At 44.7% G+C, this 17,066-nt stretch overlaps 1 long non-coding RNA gene across 1 annotated transcript; it reads right to left on the bottom strand.

Annotated features, from left to right (window-relative positions):
• Positions 1 to 14,448: 14,448 nt before the first annotated feature.
• Positions 14,449 to 15,187, bottom strand: LOC135977989 (uncharacterized). Its single transcript, XR_010595428.1, has 3 exons — positions 15,113 to 15,187; positions 14,703 to 14,789; positions 14,449 to 14,583 (listed from the first exon to the last, which is right to left on the bottom strand). It is a non-coding gene; the product is annotated as an uncharacterized LOC135977989 (long non-coding RNA).
• Between the last annotated feature and the right edge of the window lie 1,879 nt (positions 15,188 to 17,066).

Here is a 17,066-nt window from a genome sequence, read left to right as displayed (position 1 = left end):
CCTTCTCCAACCACACATGAGCAACAGGCCAAATACAAGCACCAGAATTGTCTGGTCTCTGGGATTTTGCTAAGACACTAACTGGATGCAACCTAGTTACGGTGCCATTCTCCCCAGCAGATGCAAACTTAGGACCATTCCCTTCCTGGGCTTTAGTTAAATCCAGAACCAACTCTGAGACAACTAAATTACTCTCAACCATCACAGGCCGAAAGGCACCTTCTGTCTGCTCCACAGACAAAAAAGAGTTGGCGACGCATTTTCCTTTACTAGACATACAGTTTGGGATTTCATTTCCCTTGTCCCAGCACACCCGGCTGTTCACAGACAACTGCTTGGAGACTGGGGTAGCTTCCTCCATAGGCAAGTCAATACCCCTGACAGACACAGGCACATTTCCTTCACTGTCACTATTCTTCGCACAGGAAACAGATAAGGTATAGGGACACTCATCTTCCACTCTCCTTGCCTTCCCAAACTGCTGACTAGATAAAGCCATCAGCTCACAAGACTGCCTAGGCTCATCCAAAATCTCCTTGTTCTCCTCTCCCTTCGCTTGATCTAATTCCAGGTTTACTTCTGAGACATTAGATAGACATTCAGAAACTTCATTCACAGCCAAACAGCTACTTTCCAAAGACAAACTTTTGGAGAAACCCTCCATAGGCATAACCTTAGGATCAATCCTCTCTTGTGCCTGGTTTGTATTAACTTGACTGACCATAGCTTTAATATCATTTCCAATCATAATATCCTTAGGGATTATGTCTTTTACTCCCACAACCATGGTGCCCTCCAATCCCTTCCATTTCAGGTGGATTTTAGCCAAAGGCACCCCGACAAAATACTTGGATAAGGCTACAACAGTTACATCTTCACCTGGCAAATAATCTTCCTTCCTGACAAGACTTGCTTTAACCAGAGTAATATCTGCTGCGGTGTCCCTCCATGCCATACACCTCACTCCATTCACTTCGGCACTGCTAATAAACTCTGCGTTATTTCCCCCATATTTAGCTTTAATGTGAGTTTTAAGGTCAAATTCTTCAGAGACAACAGAAACAGCATTTGCACACAGGGCACCAATGCTGGGCTCTGTGTGGCTTGCCTGTGAGTTTACAACAACAGGGTTAGCATTGGCTGTGGCATTTGGGGTTGCTGGTTTTGGGCTGCCCTTCAGTGTCGGGCAGTCTGGTCTCATGTGGCCCAGCATACCACAGCGATAGCATGTAACCTGTTCCGTTCTGGGATGTGAGTTCCTACCCTCTGGGCCCCCTTGAACTCTTTTAGAAGAGTCAGGTTTATTTTTAAATCCTTCCCTCCTCTTGAACTGGGGAGAATGGTGATCAGTTTTCCCCGGGGTTTTACACCCTTCTCGAGCCCTGTTTTGGGTATGGGCATCCGCAATCTCTGCTGCCCGTAGGACTGACTCAGGGTCCCTGTCACACACAGCTGCTCTCACATTGTCAGGCACAATGTCTAAGAACTGTTCCAAAGTTATTAAATCCAGCAATTTTTCAAAACTCCCATGCGCCTTAGCTCCCATAACCCACTATGTCACAGGAGTGATCCTTAATTTCTGAGCCGCTAGCGCGGACAGGGCATCTTCCCTGTGTGTGTAATTAAAAAATGGGTGGGGAACAGTCTAAGCATTCCCTCTCACCCCCTAAGGGTACCCCAGCTTATTTCATGTACGTACATTATGGTCCGAAAACCTGCAGGTATTTAGAGAATTGAAATCTTTACACGCGTGCAAATCCATCTAAACAATGGCCACTAGAAGGTACCTTCAATTTAAATAAACTTACATATCTCAGAAAAACCCTGGCTTCGCCAAAAGCCTCTGATACTCAGTGGGAGCAATTTGTCTATTGGTAAAAGAAAGCGACAAAGAGACTCCATGAGTCTCGGGTGCGGAGTCTAAAAGTGATATATTAAATATCACTAAGGCTAAAAAGGCATTGCAGTAAAATCTAGCAAGTTCAAAAATTCAGAATTTCCTAAATAACCAGCTAATGGCCATTCAAAATGATCTTGAGCATCAGGCTTGGCCCACTGCCCTTACAGACACATCAGAAGTACCATCTAATCTGTGGCCATAAAAACATACTTGGAGACTTTCTGGGTGAAAGTGCGGACGTTCTCAGTGCTCCTTCCAAGCATATGAACCGGTTAGGGGGGTGTGGGCTCCCACATACCGAATCCTGCCGGGTCCATGAAAAAAATGCATGTGGAATTGGGTAATTCACCAAAACATCTAAAAAATTAAACTACCTGGTATGCCCAATCAATTTTTAGTCAGTGCTCCTAAAATTACACCTGACATTTAAATAAAGTTAGAAAGTCAATGGACATTTTGGCCGTTAAAACCCCCACAGCTTCAGTGTATACGTAAACTAAAACCAAAAAAAGTTGTCACTGTTCATAATTACGTTTGCTAAAAAAATAAAAAACAAAAAACTACCCTAACAAAACATTTACTTTTCCAAGCTAATAATAACTGTGTGTATATTAATGCCACCACATTGCACGACATATATTTTAATCTCACTACCACTGCAGCAATCATATTATCTACTGGCCTGCAAATAAAGTTTTGCAAATAGCCCTTAAGTTCCAAAGACCCTTTAATTAAACTAGTTTAATACCAAAATCAATTTCAAAATTTGCTTTCACTGTTACCAAAGGTTCAAAAAATCTCTAAAGTACAGAAGCAAATTCACATGCTTCAAAATATATATCAAGTTAAAAAGTATGTCTTTCATACAGCTTATAAAATGTCCACCTTATGTACTAAATATAATATATTATGTTTTATAACTAAAAATGTACAACAACCCCATCATATTCTCGCTATAAAAATGTTATTGCTTGCATTGTTGTTAGCTAGTGTAAAAGTATGTTATTATTATTGTAGAAAACATAATAATAATAATACCTTTCATGTCCATGCTCATCATGCATTATCATTACATCCAATCAAACCCTCTAAGATTAAAGCATCCAATGTAAAATCTAAATTCCAAAACTTAATGCAAATAAAAATTGAAAAATATTGGTTGTACTAGTAGTACAAAAGTGGGGGTTGTGGAAGCAGAGAAAAAACTGACAGGAAGGGGATTGCAAAGCATGACAGTTTGTTAGCAAGAGTCAGGCTAACTGTAACCCTAATAACGCGAGATTTGTAGACGCGAGGATTGTGTGAGGCGAGTGGGAAAGAACTGTGTGAGAAGTTGTTGCGATCTTGTGTAGATAATGTGTAGAAAATATTGTATGTAGACTAGAGTCAAAACAAGTGAGAAAAATAAGATATCAAGATGGCCTATGTATAAACGAAATGCAGCTGTTGCTTATTATTGTTTGTAATGAAAGGTATAAAGGTTTGCTGTAACTGTTTACCACTAGAGAGACCTGTTTAGCTCTCTCCCTCTACGCAATTGTTAGAGAAAATCAAGTATCTGACTTGCTGTACCCAAACAAAAAGTGAGAACTCTGTTATTCTCCAACACTATCTATCTATCTATCTATCTATCTATCTATCTATCTATCTATCGCCACACACCCCATCTATCTATCTATCTATCCCCACACGCCCCATCTATCTATCTATCAATCTACCTATCTATCCCCTTGAATACAGAGGTTCCCAGTGCTGAGGGCTGGGACAGACCCTTTACCCGAGTGAGGTGTGATGGTTCCTTCCCGCTGTGTGTCCCTCCACAGAAGGGGCTCCTGATCTGAACACCCTGCCCTGCTCTCCCGCTCATCCCCCTGACCTAGGGTGTTGGTGCCTGTCTTGCTCGAGGCCACCTACCATCCAAACTGGGGCCCACCCAGCTGCCGAACCCTCCCCCGCATCAGGCCAAAGCCCCCAGCCAGAACCCCAATGGCCACTGCTTCCTCCAGCTCCACTACAACTACACTCGCCCTGATGCCTACTCCGATAGCCACACCCACCACTGCCAGGAACCACCCCCCGACCCATGGCCAGGCCCAACCACTCGGCCTTCTTCACATTAAAGCGCTGCACATGGGCTGTCAGGAACTCGTCCATCTGCTTGTCCAGCTCCTCCTTCAGCTCCTCCAGGGCCGCCTGTTTCTGGGGGTCCTCACCCCGCAGCTCCGCCCGGCAGCGCTCCAGCAGCTCCTGGCGTTTCCCCTCCAGGCATCGCTGCATTTCCGCAGGCTTCACACTCAGGCAGCGGCGCATGCTCTGGTGGCTACGGTCCTGTGGGGAGCGGGAGAGATTGGCCATTAGGGACGGGTTCTAGTGTTTCCCAGCCACAGGGGGCACCACCATGTCATGCACCCACAGCCCCTTCAATTCCGACCCACCACAGCCCCGTGCTATCCCATCCTTGCCCCTCCGCCCCCCCAGCTCTGCCGGTGACCCTCACTCCCGACCCGCAGCCCTTCTGTGATCACCAGCAGCTGCACAAATTGTTCATATTTCCTCCTGGAGGCTTCTACTGCTTTTCTCTTTTCCTCCTCCATCATCGCTGCCATCTGTGGTGGGATGGGAAAAAGGGTGGGGGATGGGGATGGAACCATCTCTGAACTGGGAACCCCTCTCCCCCCACTCACCATTTCCACATTCCTCCAGGGCTCTGCTCGCTACTGTCATCTCCCCACTGCCCCCTGACCCCCCACATTCCCCCAGAGCCAGGGACAGCCCCCTAATGATTCATAGATTCATAGATTCTAGGACTGGAAGGGACCTCGAGAGGTCATCGAGTCCAGTCCCCTGCCCGCATGGCAGGACCAAATACTGTCTAGACCATCCCTGATAGACATTTATCTAACCTACTGTGACAATGCGGTTCTGGCGGAACCCAACTGAGAGTGCCAACTCAGGACAAATTGCTCAAACAGGGCAGTTACAGCCCAAGGCTGGGGTTTTTTCCACCTTTAAGGCAAACCAAACCAGCCAGACTAGGACTTCGGTCTCACCCCACTGGCTAACCGCAAGTCTCACAAGCAATCTCCTTAGACACCCCAGTTTCCCAGTAATACCACCAGTGCCACTTGTTATGGGGACAAATGGTTATGAAAACCAATACCCCAGTAAAAGAAAAAGGTTCTCCTGATCCCAAAGGACCAAGCCCCAGACCCAGGTCAATATACAAATCAGATCTTACCCACAAATCACGCTGTTGCCAATCCTTTAGAATCTAAAATCTAAAGGTTTATTCATAAAAGGAAAAAGATAGAGATGAGAGTTAGAATTGGTTAAATGGAATCAATTACATACAGTAATGGCACAGTTCTTGGTTCAGGCTTGCAGCAGCGATGGAATAAACTGCAGGTTCAAATCAAGTCTCTGGAATACATCCCCCACTGGGATGGGTCCTCAGTCCTTTGTTCAAAGCTTCAGCTTGTAGCAAAGTTCCTCCAGAGGTGTGAAGCAGGATTGAAGACCAGATGGAGATGAGGCATCAGCCTTATATAGTCTATTCCAGGAGTAAGAACACCTCTTTGTTACCTCCTTACAGCCAAATGGAGTCTGGAGTCACATGGGCCAGTTCCTGCATACTTCCCTGAGTTACAAGGCATATCTGCCTTCTCTCAATGGATCCATTGTACAGCTGATGGTCCTTAATGGGCCATCAAGCAGGCTAGGCAGAGCTAATCTCAGCTTGTCTGGGATGTCACCCAGAAGCACAGCATAAGTTTGCCATACAGACAGTATAGAGCCAATATTCATAACTTTAACTACAAAACTGATACACACATATAGACAGCATAATCATAACCAGTAAACCATAACCTTGTCCCAGACACCCCATTTGACCCCCTTCATACAAGATTTGGGTGCCACTACAGGACCTTGGTTGCAACAATGATCTAGACGATCCCAGTTTATGTCAATAACGTCACACCCCCAACACAAAATTGATGCAGGAAGGGATGACACAAACATCACTGACTGCGTCCCAAGAGCTCCCCATCCTGGGTTCTGTCTCACTACAGCTAGTATTGGGTTAGAAGCCATACCAGTGTATAACAGAAATGGTTTATCAAAATCATGTTCAACCACATGAGTGAACCTCTTTACAACCTCAAGGTAAAACTTAGTTAGAACAATAGTGGATTGGATCTGCTCTGGCAGCATGGTTCCTGTATGTCTCATGTGATCTTGCCAAGAGCTAAAGAAAACAGCTACTTTATCCATACCAGCTCGGGCAAATGTTTGGAACCCCATTAACATCGAATAAATGCAGATATTAATGTTCTTCATAGTACAGGAATCTTGGCATTTAGCCATGAAAGCAATATGGTAGTGTGCCTCCGTCTTCCTTTTCATACAGCACATTAGGTCTGGAATGTCCTTTTCCCTGTGAAAAGTTCCCATATTGTTTATAGGCATTACCTGTGAAACACCAGTGTAACAAGGCCTTTTAACATAACGTGTGTTCTCATGTATTCCTTTTAACATGTTCAAGGGATTCTCCAAAAGATTAGACACATTGTACATTTTTACAGTTTGTGGCAATAGCAACACATTCATTACAAAATTTAGCAATAACAACAAGTTCATTGCAAGTGTCCATCTACATCATGTTTGTCATGCCACCCCTTTGGCTCAATACCATTGGAGTTTGGGCATTTTAGGGTTAACCTGTGGCTTCCCTTTGCAAAATTCAGTTTTCTCTTTCCTCCTTGTCCTGCAGGATCAAACCCTGATTTCTCTTGCTCAACAGAATTCACTGGCTGATGGGGTGGGCCCTCTTTGCTAACAGCTATTAGCAAGTCCTTCCTTTCCCAGCCAGGCAAGTAATTTGCACTACCCCAGACCAGAGCCAGTCCACCAGTTTTCATATTCGTACCTGTTATCATTTTCAAGGCTGGACTCTGTCTTAAAGAGATACTACACAAATCCAAAGAGTCTGCGGGTGAGAGTTTGCTTGCTCTCCCCTGCATCCTCAAGCATTTAGCCATAAAACTGCTCTGCTCTGACACATCAGTAACCAAATCTGTCCTCAAACCCTGAAGCACAAACTGCTCATTTAAAGAATCAGAAAGGAGACATTCCTGTTCCAACACCATTGTCTCCCCAACAAGTTGGCCACACACAACCACTTGGTTATAGGGATGCCTCAATTCCTTAACAACTTTTACTTCCTCTGAGACCTTCTCAAAGCTACCCACACTGGATCTTTTACAAGGAAAGTTAGTGGATCCATTCACAACAGACACTTTTTGGCTGCTAGGAACTGAAACTTCCTTGATTAAATCACTTTCACACCCTTCAGTTGCAGGGAACTGCTTGCCCAGATTACCATGAGGATTCCTTTCTCCAGGAGCTTTTCTAAGCAGCAATTCACCCCTCACAGAAATTCTGCCCTTACCCTCTTCACCTAGGGCTTGCTCTAAAGGAACACTTTCCTGAGCAACAACAGACTCTGTCTGGGTTTTACTCGCATTCAGGATCACCTTTGGCCCATCAGGCAGATCTCTACACAATCCCCTTTCAGGCGAACCCATAGACTTCCTAGATAAAAGGTTAGAAATACTTCCCTTCTCTTTGCCACACACCAGCTTAGGAATTTTTTCCTTTTTGCTACAAGTTGTTAAACTGTCCGTAGGTACCACAACCAAATTACCTTTCTGCTCTCCTTGTGCCCTGGCTAGGGTATCACCCTGATCAGACAGAGTTGTTACACCCTTCTCCAACCACACATGAGCAACAGGCAAAATACAAGCACCAGAATTGTTTGATCTCTGGGATTTTGCTAAGACACTAACTGGATGCAACCTAGTTACGGTGCCATTCTCCCCAGCAGATGCAAACTTAGGACCATTCCCTTCCTGGGCTTTAGTTGAATCCAGAACCAACTCTGAGACAACTGCACTATTCTCAACCATCACAGGCTGAAAGGCACCTTCTGTCTGCCCCACAGACAAAGAAGAGTTGGAGACGCATTTTCCTTTACTAGACATACGGTTTGGGATTTCATTTCCCTTGTCCCAGCACACCGGGCTGTTCACAGACAACTGCTTGGAGACTGGGGTAGCTTCCTCCATAGGCAAGTCAATACCCCTGACAGACACAGGCACATTTCCTTCACTGTCACTATTCTTCGCACAGGAAACAGATAAGGTATAGGGACACTCATCTTCCACTCTCCTTGCCTTCCCAAACTGCTGACTAGATAAAGCCATCAGCTCACAAGACTGCCTAGGCTTATCCAAAATCTTCTTGTTCTCCTCTCCCTTCGCTTGATCTAATTCCAGATTTACTTCTGAGACATTAGATAGACATTCAGAAACTTCATTCACAGCCAAACAGCTACTTTCCAAAGACAAACCTTTGGAGAAACCCTCCATAGGCACAACCTTAGGATCAATCCTCTCCTGTGCCTGGTTTGTATTAACTTGACTGACCATAGCTTTAATATCATTTCCAATCATAATATCCTTAGGGATTATGTCTTTTACTCCCACAACCATGGTGCCCTCCAATCCCTTCCATTTCAGGTGGATTGTAGCCAAAGGCACCCTGACAAAATACTTAGATAAGGCTACAACAGTTACATCTTCACCTGGCAAATAATCTTCCTTCCTGACAAGACTTGCTTTAACCAGAGTAATATCTGCTGCGGTGTCCCTCCATGCCATACACCTCACTCCATTCACTTCTGCACTGCTAATAAACTCTGCGTTATTTCCCCCATATTTAGCTTTAACGTGAGTTTTAAGGTTGAATTCTTCCGAGACCACAGAAACAGCATTTGCACACAGGGCACCAATGCTGGGCTCTGTGTGGCTTGCCTGTGAGTTTACAACAACAGGGTTAGCATTGGCCCTGGCATTTGGGGTTGCTGGTTTTGGGCTGCCCTTCAGTGTCGGGCAGTCTGGTTTCATGTGGCCCAGCATACCACAGTGATAGCATGTAACCTGCTGGGGATGTGAGTTCCTACCCTCGGGGCTCCCTTGAACTCCTTTAGAAGAGTCAGGTTTATTTTTAAATCCTTCCCTCCTCTTGAACTGGGGAGAATGGTGATTAGTTTTCCCGGGGGTTTTACACCCTTCTCGAGCCCTGTTTTGGGTATGGGCATCCGCAATCTCTGCTGCCCGTAGGACTGACTCAGGGTCCCTGTCACACACAGCTGCTCTCACATTGTCAGGCACAATGTCTAAGAACTGTTCCAAAGTTATTAAATCCAGCAGTTTTTCAAAACTCCCATGCGCCTTAGCTCCCATAACCCACTTTTTAACAAAACCCATCAGCTTATGAGCACATTCTACAAAAGTACAATCCTTAGACATTTTAAACTCTCTAAACTTAACTCTGTAAGATTCAGGAGTAACCTTGAACCGCCTTAACACAGAATCCTTAAACCGCTCATAATCTAAGGCTTCTTGTTCCCCCAAGTCATTAAACACCTCCCTGGCTTTTCCAGTCAGTCTGGTCAGCAGGACAGGCATTCGCTGACCCTCAGGGATCTGGTACAGATTGCAGAGGCGTTCAAAGGTAGACAAAAACTCCTCTATATCCTCAGTATCATTGTAAATGGGACACATCCTTTCCCAGTTTTTCTCATGGCGGGGGGGAAGTGGAGTACCAGGTGGGGATGACTTTCTCCGCTCTTCCATTACTTGGAGCTGAAGTCTGGCCGTCTCCTGTTCAGCAGCGAGCAGCTCTAGACGTCCCTTACGAGCTCTCTCTTCTCTCTCATCAGCCTCCTTCTTTCTTTGATCAGCTTCTTTCTCTCTCTCAGCAGCCTCTTTCTCTCTCTCAGCAGCCTCTTTCTCTAATTCTGCTATTTTTTGCTTCTCCAGCAATCGAAGATCTGCTAGCTTCTGTTCATGCTCAAATTGCAGTTTACTTGTCACCCTTTGCATCCTAATTTTTTCTGCCTCTTCTGCAGCCTCAGGTAAGGGCTGTGCTCTTCCCCCTGATCACTGGCTATTAACAGATTTCTCAGTTCTTGATTTGTAGCTTTCTTTCTAAAGCATATCCTCTTTTCTGAACACAAATTTTCCAGGGCTTTTTTGCCAAGTCCCTCATATGCTCTTTGCTCAGCCATTGCAGCAGCTCTTTAACCAACAAACTCTCAATCCCAAAATTCAAATTTGGACAGCGTGGGGTTCTGACCCAAAGCTTGATTGACCTGGTTCTGTGGATCCAAGCACGACTACGCCACTGTGACAATGCGGTTCTGGCGGAACCCAACTGAGAGTGCCAACTCAGGACAAATTGCTCAAACAGGGCAGTTACAGCCCAAGGCTGGGGTTTTTTCCACCTTTAAGGCAAACCAAACCAGCCAGACTAGGACTTCGGTCTCACCCCACTGGCTAACCGCAAGTCTCACAAGCAATCTCCTTAGACACCCCAGTTTCCCAGTAATACCACCAGTGCCACTTGTTATGGGGACAAATGGGGTTATGAAAACCAATACCCCAGTAAAGAAAAAGGTTCTCCTGATCCCAAAGGACCAAGCCCCAGACCCAGGTCAATATACAAATCAGATCTTACCCACAAATCACGCTGTTGCCAATCCTTTAGAATCTAAAATCTAAAGGTTTATTCATAAAAGGAAAAAGATAGAGATGAGAGTTAGAATTGGTTAAATGGAATCAATTACATACAGTAATGGCACAGTTCTTGGTTCAGGCTTGCAGCAGCGATGGAATAAACTGCAGGTTCAAATCAAGTCTCTGGAATACATCCCCCGCTGGATGGGTCCTCAGTCCTTTGTTCAAAGCTTCAGCTTGTAGCAAAGTTCCTCCAGAGGTGTGAAGCAGGATTGAAGACCAGATGGAGATGAGGCATCAGCCTTATATAGTCTATTCCAGGAGTAAGAACACCTCTTTGTTACCTCCTTACAGCAAAATGGAGTCTGGAGTCACATGGGCCAGTCCCTGCATACTTCGCTGAGTTACAAGGCGTATCTGCCTTCTCTCAATGGGATCCATTGTACAGCTGATGGTCCTTAATGGGCCATCAAGCAGGCTAGGCAGAGCTAATCTCAGTTTGTCTGGGATGTCACCCAGAAGCACAGCATAAGTTTGCCATACAGACAGTATAGAGCCAATATTCATAACTTTAACTACAAAACTGATACACACATATAGACAGCATAATCATAACCAGTAAACCATAACCTTGTCCTAGACACCCCATTTGACCCCCTTCATACAAGATTTGGGTGCCACTACAGGACCTTGGTTGCAACAATGATCTAGACGATCCCAGTTTATGTCAATAACGTCACACCTACTCTTAAATATCTCCAGAGATGGAGATTCCACAACCTCCCTAGGCAATTTATTCCAGTGTTTAACCACCCTAACAGTTAGGAACTTTTTCCTAATGTCCAACCTAGACCTCCCTTGCTGCAGTTTAAACCCATTGCTTCTGGTTCTATCCTTAGAGGCTAAGGTGAACAAGTTTTCTCCCTCCTCCTTATGACAGCCTTTTAAATACCTGAAAACTGCTATCATGTCCCCTCTCAGTCTTCTCTTTTCCAAACTAAACAAACCCAATTCTTTCAGCCTTCCTTCATAGGTCATGTTCTCAAGACCTTTAATCATTCTTGTTGCTCTTCTCTGGACCCGCTCCAATTTCTCCACATCTATTTTAAAATGCGGTGCCCAGAACTGGACACAATACTCCAGCTGAGGCCTAACCAGAGCAGAGTAGAGCGGAAGAATGACTTCTCGTGTCTTGCTCACAACACACCTGTTAATACATCCCAGAATCATGTTTGCTTTTTTTGCAACAGCATCACACTGTTGACTCATATTTAGCTTGTGGTCCACTATAAGCCCTAGATCCCTTTCTGCCGTACTCCTTCCTAGACAGTCTCTTCCCATTCTGTATGTGTGAAACTGATTTTTCCTTCCTAGGTGGAGCACTTTGCATTTGTCTTTGTTAAACTTCATCCTGTTTACCTCAGCCCATTTCTCCAATTTGTCCAGATCATTTTGAATTATGACCCTGTCCTCCAAAGCAGTTGCAATCCCTCCCAGTTTGGTATCATCCGCAAACTTAATAAGCGTACTTTCTATGCCAATATCTAAGTCGTTGATGAAGATATTGAACAGCGCCGGTCCCAAAACAGACCCCCTGCGGTACCCCACTCGTTATGCCTTTCCAGCAGGATTGGGAACCATTAATAACAACTCTCTGAGTACGGTTATCCAGCCAGTTATGCACCCACCTTATAGTAGCCCCATCTAAATTGTATTTGCCTAGTTTATCGATAAGAATATCATGCGAGACTGTATCAAATGCCTTACTAAAGTCTAGGTATACCACATCCACAGCTTCACCCTTATCCACAAGGCTCGTTATCCTATCAAAGAAAGTTATCAGATTGGTTTGGCATGATTTGTTCTTCACAAATCCATGCTGGCTGTTCCCTATCACCTTACCACCTTCCAAGTGTTTGCAGATGATTTCCTTAATTACTTGCTCCATTATCTTCCCTGGCACAGAAGTTAAACTAACTGGTCTGTAGTTTCCTGGGTTGTTTTTATTTCCCTTTTTATAGATGGGCACTATATTTGCCCTTTTCCAGTCTTCTGGAATCTCTCCCGTCTCCCATGATTTTCCAAAGATAATAGCTAGAGGCTCAGATACCTCCTCTATTAGCTCCTTGAGTATTCTAGGATGCATTTCATCAGGCCCTGGTGACTTGCAGGCATCTAACTTTTCTAAGTGATTTTTAACTTGTTCTTTGTTTATTTTATCTGCTAAACCTACCCCCTTCCCATTAGCATTCACTATGTTAGGCATTCCTTCAGACTTCTCGGTGAAGACCGAAACAAAGAAGTCATTAAGCATCTCTGCCATTTCCAAGTTTCCTGTTACTGTTTCTCCCTCTTCACTAAGCAGTGGGCCTACCCTGTCTTTGGTTTTCCTCTTGCTTCTAATGTATTGATAAAAAGTCTTCTTGTTTCCCTTTATTCCCGTAGCTAGTTTGAGCTCATTTTGTGCCTTTGCCTTTCTAATCTTGCCCCTGCAAGTTGTTTGTGTGTTGTTTGCCTATATTCATCCTTTGTAATCTGTCCTAGTTTCCATTTTTTATATGACTCCTTTTTATTTTTTAGATCATGCAAGATCTCGTGGTTAAGCCAAGGTGGTCTTTTGCCACATTTTCTATCTTTCCTAACCAGCGGAATAGCTTGCTTTTGGGCCCTTAATAGTGTCCCTTTGAAAAACTGCCAACTCTCCTCAGTTGTTTTTCCCCTCAGTCTTGATTCCCATGGGACCTTACCTATCAGCTCTCTGAGCTTACCAAAATCTGCCTTCCTGAAATCCATTGTCTCTATTTTGCTGTTCTCCCTTCTACCCTTCCTTAGAATTGCAAACTCTATGATTTCATGATCACTTTCACCCAGGTTGCCTTCTACTTTCAAATTCTCAACGAGTTCCTCCCTATTTGTTAAAATCAAGTCTAGAACAGCTTCCCCCCAGTAGCTTTTTCAACCTTCTGGAATAAAAAGTTGTCTCCAATGCAGTCCAAGAATTTGTTGGATAGTCTGTGCCCCGCTGTGTTATTTTCCCAACATATATCCGGATAGTTGAAGTCCCCCAACATCACAGCAAGGGCCACATTAGCATCACCCCTGTGGAGGGGGCTGGTTCTCCGGCTGGGTCTCTGGGGGTTCCCTTATCTCTCAGGGGCTGGGGTCAGGGAGCCCCAATCAGGACATTTTGCAGGGGCTGTCGTGGTGCCCCCTCCTGGCCTACTGCAACTGGCTAATGGCAGGAGGATCTGGGGTGCGAATAAACTGAAACTGTTGGTTTGGGATTTGGGGGTGTTCTAACCTCCCTAACCTCTTAGGATTGTTTTAAAATCAGTGGGGAAATGAGAGGAAATGCCCCCAAATTGTCCCCTCTACACACGCACTGAATCAGGGGAGGAGAAAATATTTAAAACAAACATAAAGTATGAAAATCAATTTTTCTTCCACTTGTTGAAAATGAAAACCAAAAAAACTTGTGACCGAGGGATGCAGGGGGTGGCTCGGAGCACAGGATCTACGCCCATGTTATTTATCTACTGAGGTCGATGGGATCTGGGCTGGATTCTGATCTCGGTGACCCGGCTGTAAATCAGTCAACCTCTGTGTCCTTTTGTAATCTCGCAAAATTACCTGTTGTAAGTTTGTTTTTATCTATCCCCAAACATCCTCATATCTATCTATCCCCTGCATACAGAGGTTCCCAGTGCTGACGGCTGGGACAGACCCTTACCCAGAGTGAGGTGTGATGGTTTCTTCCCACTATCTGCCTCCCGCAGCAGGGGCTCCAAATCTGAACCCCCTGCCCTCCTCTCCAGCTCATTCCCCTGACCTGGGGTGTTGGTGCCTGTCTTGTTCTGGGCCATCTTCTGTCCAAACCAGGCCCACGGCCAGTGCCCAACCCCCCCAATCAGGCCAAAGACCCCGGCCCCAATCCCAATGGCCACTGCTTCCTGAGAGGGGAGAAGATGAGGGTCTCTTACCATCTGGCGTCCCTGCCCTGCTCCTGGTGAACTGAGTGCCAGGGTGGGGCAATAGATAGCACCGGGTGCCGCTCGCCCTCAGGGCTTCCAACACCAGGGGCTGCTCAGCAGAGACCTCCAGGTCCTGCGGGAGTCAAAGCAACATTTGTGGCCGTCAGCAGGGAATCAGACCCGCTGTGGAAACATTCAGCTCCGCCCCAAAGTTTGCTGTTTCCATGAACACACGTGGTATCTGATCATTACCTGTGTGATTTCTCCAAGATACTCCTGCCCCGCGTCCGCGCCGTAGGCTCCAGAGAGCTGCCAATCTCGCACCAACAGGTCCAGGCGCTGCAACAGAGAGCACAGGAGAAGGGTCACACTGGGGCTGGGGGCACAGAGAGGAGACCAGAGCTGGAAGCTGTTGTCCAACCCAGCCACGGACACTGAGACCCTGGACATGACGTGGGCGTGGAGGGAGAACAATGGACTGGCTGTTTCTTTGTCCAGCATCTGACACAATGGGGTCTGGGTCTAGGACGGGGGCTCTGAGGTGCTCTGGCAATAGAGACAGTAAATAGGAATAGTAAGAATCAGGTGGGATAACAGGACTGGTGGGGGGTGGAACAAGCATTATATCCTCATATGGGGGGTGATGGGAAACAAGGATCCACCTGGATTGGGGCCAGATTGCAGGTCCCTCCAACCTCCTTCGCAACCTGAATAAACATCTGAGATGCAGAAAGAGAAAGAGAAAGAGAAAGAGAGAGAGAGAGAGAGCGAGCAACATTTTTCCATCTTGAACAAACCATCCCCGCACATGTGACCAATCAAGATTGGCAATGCAAAATAAATGAGTGAAATAAATGCCACTGAAACTAAAGGGATCCCAGACAACATTCAGTGGAAACTGATCATTGAAGAGAGAAAAATTGACAAAATGAAGAGAGAAAACATCATTTCAAACAACAATAACTCAACACCAGTAATCAAAGATATAAAAGCAATAACTGAATTCAGAAAACCCAATAGTGGTTCTAGAAAAGCAGTCACAGAAGACACAGAAAGCCAAAAATCAAACTCATCAAGCCAACAATTGGAGACCAAAAAGAAATAATGAAAAGAAGAAAACTAGTCATTGGAATCAGAAAACCAATGATTGAAACCAGAAAAGCAGTGAAATAAATCACACAATCACTTAACAAAATCAACACACTAATAATTAATGCCAGAAACCAATGGTCAAAAATAGAAAACCAGCATTTATCAAAGTCAGAAAAACAGTAATCAAAGCAACTTATGGGGAATTAACGTCTGAAAGCCAACAATAAAAAATAAGTATTTGAAATAAGAAAACCAGTAGTCAAAGAGTCAAAACCAGCAATGCAAGTCAGAAAACCAGATATCAAAGTCAAAATACTGTACCCCAAAGTGAAAGACAGAAAACCAGTAATCAATATCAGAAAAGCAATAACTGAATGCAGAAGTCCAATCATCAAAGCCAGAAAAGTAGTCATGAAAATCAGAAAACCAATAGCCAAAACAGAAAACCAATAATTGAAGTATGAAAACCAGATCAAGGTCACAAAACCAAGTCAAAGTTAGAAAATGAATAGTCAAAGACAGAAACCAATAGTATAAAGAAGCAATAAGTGAACAGCAGAAATGAAAAAAAAGTTTAAACACTCCAAATATATCAAGAAAAATTAAAAGCCGGTAATCAGTAGAGAGACACTAATAAATGAAGCTCTGTAAACAAACACTGAAATCTTGTAACCAATAAACAAAAAGCAGAAAACCAATAATGAACCGCTCCCCTCAAACCAGTGAGATCAAAATCTGACAATCAAAGAATGAAACCCAATAAATGAAATGGGAGTGGTGATAACTAAAGCCACAAAACTGACAAGCATGGACCAAAACACAATGAACGAGAACTGAAAACCAAAGGCTGAAAATCATAGATCGAAACCTGAGAAACAATGAGTGGAACCCAAAAACGTGCAGAGAGAAACCCAAGAAATGCTAACATTTGGCTGTTCTTTGATAGTGGAAATTGGCATGAAAACATTCTGATTTTGTCAGCTTTCCATTTTTCAACAAAACTTTTATTTTCCATCTCCCCACATGGTCACTATGAAATCAACTGACAACTAATGGTGGGTACGAAATAACAAACAGCTAATAGCCAGTAGTGACTCACAAATAATCAATAACTGGCAGCTATTAATGAATATAAAATAACCAATTATACAAGTTAGTTAATTGGCTAAGTGAAGTAAAAGGCCTAAAAGACAACCGGATGGCATTTCTCTTTGTCTGTATCGTGATCACTTTTTGAGACCACATCTGATCAATTCCCAAATTTCAGGGGACACGCTGGGCAACAGTTGAGAGAACGCTACTGACTTGGGGGCGGGGGAAATTGGAAAACGGGAAAGCCCAATTTCCATTTAGATCTGGTGAGTAGCATCAGCAGCCAATGAGCCAATCACTCTGGGGAAGGAAGGTAGCAGGGACTTCTGGGTGCTGAGCAGGGAGAATGGGGGGCACATAGACCCCTGGCACGGGGGGAGGGGGAATGAAGCACACACAGAGGTGGGGCTGGGGGATGGGACATAGGTTTAG

The sequence above is a fragment of the Chrysemys picta genome, unplaced genomic scaffold (assembly GCF_011386835.1).
Source record: "Chrysemys picta bellii isolate R12L10 unplaced genomic scaffold, ASM1138683v2 scaf94, whole genome shotgun sequence".
NCBI lineage: Eukaryota > Metazoa > Chordata > Testudines > Emydidae > Chrysemys > Chrysemys picta.
The sequence above is the reverse complement of the archived record's forward strand: the minus strand, read 5'-3'. Positions and strand labels throughout refer to the sequence as shown.